At 39.7% G+C, this 5,322-nt stretch overlaps 1 protein-coding gene across 27 annotated transcripts in view; it reads left to right on the forward strand.

The window, feature by feature from the left end:
• Positions 1–5,322, forward strand: part of FHIT (fragile histidine triad diadenosine triphosphatase) — a 1,710,176-nt gene that overhangs the window by 1,665,704 nt on the left and 39,150 nt on the right. The window lies entirely within an intron of this gene.

Genomic DNA, 5,322 nt, shown 5'->3' on the forward strand with positions numbered 1-5,322 from the left:
GAAGGAAGGAAGGAAGGAAGGAAGGAAGGAAGGAAGGAAGGAAGGATTGATTTGCTATTTACCAGGAACTGTGTTAAGCATTGGAGATACAAATTTAAATGAAAAAGAAAATGTCCCTGAAAGATTGCCCACAGAAGAGAGCTCAAAAGTAGAGGATGAGAAGAGTGAGCGGGGGATGAAGCACTTGGTGACATGGTTTGGAAATCTGAAAGCCAGGAACAAGACCAGGAGAAAAAATTGGAAAACCTTAAAAAGCTCACTCTCAAAACTTTCATCATTATTGTCTGTTAGAGAGAGAACCAACAGCAAAGATACAATCTGCACACACACAGGTAATTCCGGAGCACTCACAAAGAGGATGAGAGTTCTGGTGTTGAGCATGGAAGGGACCCGGATCCATGAGGCAGAGGTGAGACCCCGGGTGGCCCATGCCAAGACCATGAAGCAGCTGAATAACACATATGGCACTATCAGCCATGTCAGTTTACATGGAGCACAGAGCGTGTGAGGAAGGGTAGTAACAGGAAATCAGTGCAGAGAAGAAGGTTGGCATTAATGACTTTGGGGGATTATTTTCTATGTCACGTCCTACAATGGGATTCAGGATGCCTGGGTTCTTCTCCTACTTCTGTCACTCAGTGTCTTCTTCCCTTAAGTGAACTCTATTTCTTCTCTTGGCCTCAGGCTGTGTGATAAGAGGACTCCATCTTGAGTCAGAGGGTCTAGGTTGGAGCCTGAGCTCTTCCAGTGACTAAATGTGTGGCCTTGGTCCTATCATCACTTCTCTGGGTCTCAGTTTCCTCATCAGTAAAAATGGGGATGATAATGTATATGCTGCCCACCTAATAAAGTTCTTACGAGCATGTAATGAGCTAGGAAGACACTCTGTTAAATATAAAATGATATGTCAACATTAGCCATTATTATTGTTGTTACTATACGTAAAATGAAATGATTGGACAAGGTCTATTCTGAATCAACATTCTATGGTTTTCTGAATGGTTGCCAAACTCCCATTTAGCCTGTCAGACCTGCAAAGAAATCATAGGCTCATATATCCCAAACTGGAAGGGCACTTAGAAGTCAGATACTCCACCTTCCTCACTTTATATGTGAGACAATTGAAGTTCAAGAAAAGTTAAATGACTTGTCCAAAGTCACACAGATGTTAAGTGGCAATCGGGATTTGAACCTAGATCTAGAATCTCATTTTTTTTCAGCCACTATAGCTCACTGTATCTCAAAGGCAAATGCAAATTCTCTGGGATTTTTCATGGTTCTTAGATTTTCTCTTTTCACTGCTCCTCTCCATTAGCACAGAAAATTGGCTTCACGATGGAATTGTCTTTAGTGAAGCTAGACTTTTCTCCAAATATATCATAATATACAAGTTTCACATCACCTGGATAGCTGTTCCGTTTGGAGGGCAAGGTGTGTGTATAGAGGGGTATGCATAACTTCTCTCCTGTTTCTCACCTATGAAGTACTCAACAATCCATCCGAAGCCTTGAGGTAGCTCAGAATCTTGAGTGGTTTAAGAGGATTTCTCTGAGCATTGGTGATCGAGGCATGACCTTGAGGAATGGCAACCTCAGAAACCAGACCAAGCAGTCAACCTCATGGAAAAGCAGAAGGGGACAGGAAAAGCCGCAGGTAGTGAAGGCTTTCTGAAAGATGGCCAGGATGTGTCTCCTCATGGACATCGATGGATTGTTGTCAACAATTTCAGATATGCAGTGGGATTGAAACTGAAATACTGAAATGGATTGTGATCAATGATCTCACGGATATTGTCATTCCTGCCAATGATGTAGATTGTAGCCCATTCGTGCCTATCTATCCTACGTGACTCTCACCTGTGCCCTCCCATAATTTAGCCACAAAGCATATACCCAGTGTGCCACTGAGAATTTTCTTGATTTCTCTTGATATTGCAAAGATGCCGGTGCAATACTTGGGTTGCCCATTCATTATTTCTTGTTCTTACAAAATAACAAACCCATCTTTTTTATTCTTACTCTATATATCATCATTTTTGGCAGGGGAGGAATCATTTTCAGTTGTGTTTGACTCTTTGTGACTCCATTTGGGGTTTTCTTGGCAGAGATATTAGAATAGTTTGTCAATTCCTTCTGTAGCTCATTTTACAGATGAATTAACAAATGACTTGCCCAGGATCACACAACTACTAAGTGTCTGAGGCTGAATTTGAACTCAGGAAGAAGAGAATTCTTGACTCTAGGCCCAACACTTTACCCACTGTGCCACTGATTTGTCCCTACATCTTCTATAGGATCCTTTAAAATTAAAAAAAAATGTTTAAATACTTAGCTATGAACAAGCGTGGGCACACAAAACAGATGAAAAGATGTACCACTCTCTTTTCTTTCTAGAGGTGGAGGATTGTGGATGTGGAACATTGCATAAGCTGTCAGACTGGGGTGACGTTTTGGTTCCTTTTGCTAACTAAGTTGCTTCTCCTTCCTCCCTCCCCACCTTTTCTTCATTGAGATTCTTTGTAACTATACCAGTTATGCGTAAATGTGAGGAATAACCATAACTGTAGACATGTTATGTTCCCTGCCCTCTCCTGCTATATTAGAGGTGAAGTTTGGAGTATTTATCCATCTTCAGCATGATAGACCATGCGTTCTCCAGAAATGGGGGTGGATTCAAAGGGATCCTAGGATCATATATACAGAGCTAAGAGAGTTCTTGAAAGCCATCTAGTCCAGCCTCATTATACAGGTGAAGAAACTGAGGCAATAAAAAGAGGCCAAATGATTTGTCTAAAGTCACACAGGCAATAAGCATCAGAGGTAAAATATGAAGCCAGGGCCTTTGCCTCTTTCTACTGCACCCCATTAAAGCCAATCTTTGAATCAGTTTTACTAATACCCCCTTTTCTGTTTATTTGTTTGTATTTTGTTGATGTCTCTTGTAAACCATTCATAAGCCTTGGCATGACATGACCATCTGCGAGGCATATGAAAATAACAGACGGTTACCCTAATATCCAGGAAAATACTGACATTCCAAGGCTCTAAATTATTTGGACTCATCTGGCAGAATCTGCATCACCATGGAGCCACTTAATGTTTGATTTCTGGGCTTCCGTCTCTTTTGACACGAGTACCAGAAGTGGGGAGGCCATATATTCTGGAGGCTGGAAGTGTTCCTCATCATTCTATTGAATTGTTAGAAGATGGATTTACAGCTGACCTGGAGCAAGTATCAGAATAAAATTAGTCTCTGACTAGACGAAGAGCAATCCAGTTTGCCTGGCCCTGGGCAATGGCATCATATCTGCCTCTTGCAAGGAAGGAAATTACTTCCTGATGTCGTTTCCATCTACTAAAGAGAATTAAATCCTTGTAGCAAAATGCAAAACTGGCTTGCTGCAAGCTAACTTCTGAGTAGAAGATAGATCACTCTCATAAACATATTTTGAGTTTGGTTATATGCTAATAATCCTCATTTACTCTTGAAAACACATGAGTAGAAATGCCACTTTGCTGAAATGCAGACCATGTGTCACCCCTCTGAAATGGTTTTCCCTTTTGTACTGAGGTCCATGTCCAAGTACCTGGAGGAAAATTCCTATTGGCTTTCATGGCGTTCATGTTGGGCTGGGCTTAACCTAGAATATTTTTTGTTAAAGATATTAAACTCAATTATTCTCGGTGGTTTCCTGTACTTAGTGGAAAATATTGTAAGCTCCATAAGGGTAGGGGCCCAATATTATTTTTCTTTTTGACAATAATGCTCATTACATATATGTTAGGAAATAAATATTTGCTGATTTAAGTTAAAGAAACAATAAATAAATGTTCTTTGTAAGATTTGAAGAGGAAGAAAAAAGATTGGAGATATAGCTAGACATTCATGAACCTGCTATTATACTTGACCCTCACACCAAATAGAACAAAGGGGAAGGAATGGCATAATGTAAAGGCTACTGACTTTGTAACCAGGTCACTTGGGTTTGAATCCTGACTATATTATTGTCTACATATATCACCTTGGACAAACCTTATGACATCCTCAGACCTCAGCACCATCTATAAAATGAAGAAGATTGGATTAAGTCCTTCCATCTCAACATACTGGATAATCCTCCATCCCTCTGGGAAATACTGGCTTGGGGAGTAGATTTGTTCTAACTGTGTCATAGAGTAATCATGTCTAAGCTGGAAAAGTCTTTAGAGAGCTAAAAACCATGGGACCTCATAGTTGGAAGAAGCCTCAGTAGCTCAACCCATTTGTTGAGAAAAAATCCTCACAATAACTTGTGGGTGTATGTATACACACATATACATATATGCACACATATATATACAATATACATGTCGATGTGCATGAATAAAAACATATACACATGCATACATGTATACACATACATACGTTTATATACATCTATATCTATATATATATAAAACACAAGAGAACTTGTCTGAAGACTGGGGAATGACAGAGCTTGCAGGTGTGGCAGTATCATGGCTCATTGTCATGTTATGGGTTATGAAATAGATATTTCTTGATAGATTTTGTTTTCACAGTTCCTCCATTCCTTTCCTCATCGTTTCCTCATCTAAAGAGCCATCCCTTTTATATGTCTGAGAAATAGTTGTCCAACTTTTTATTAAAGATCTCTAATGAGAGGGAGCCCATTACCATTGGAGGCAACAGTCCATTTGGGGATAGTATTCATTGTCAGGGGCCTAAAAGGCATCTCTTTGAAACTCACTCCAGTGTGCCTAATTGTCCCGTCTCAGGCCAAGCTAAATGTGTTGGGTCTTTCTTGCACATGGCAGCTTAATGGCGTTATGCTCTAAGAGGTTAGAAATGCACTAGGACTTCAGAACACGCTGTTTATGTGCTCCTTACATATTTATATTATATTTCAACATGAGCATTTTACTGAAGACTATACAAAGGCTTTTTAATAGATACTAATGTAATATCAGTAGTTTAGGAAAGATTTAAAAGTAATTCAGTCAATGAGGATGTATCTATTTGTCTGCCAGTTGTATTCATTGTTAATTATTCTTTACTGCTTATCATTTTGGGGTCGGGGGTGGTTTCTTTATGCACCTGTACTTATTCTTGCCCAGTGATTTATTCACTCCTTTGCATTCATTAGTAATATTTAAACCAATGTCCTTAATGAAAATAGAGGTAATGAAAAGCATCGGTAGTAAAGACAAGGAGAGGCTGTGGTTTTTAAAAATCCAGAGGTGAGAAGATGCCAGAAAATGTAAGTATGAGAGAAAGGAAAGAAAGGAGAGGAGAGGAGAGGAGAGGAGAGGAGAGGAGAGGAGA

Source organism: Petaurus breviceps, unplaced genomic scaffold (genome assembly GCF_028583685.1).
Source record: "Petaurus breviceps papuanus isolate PSGF00001 unplaced genomic scaffold, PetGlider_PUasm1.0 174, whole genome shotgun sequence".
Lineage (NCBI taxonomy): Eukaryota > Metazoa > Chordata > Mammalia > Diprotodontia > Petauridae > Petaurus > Petaurus breviceps.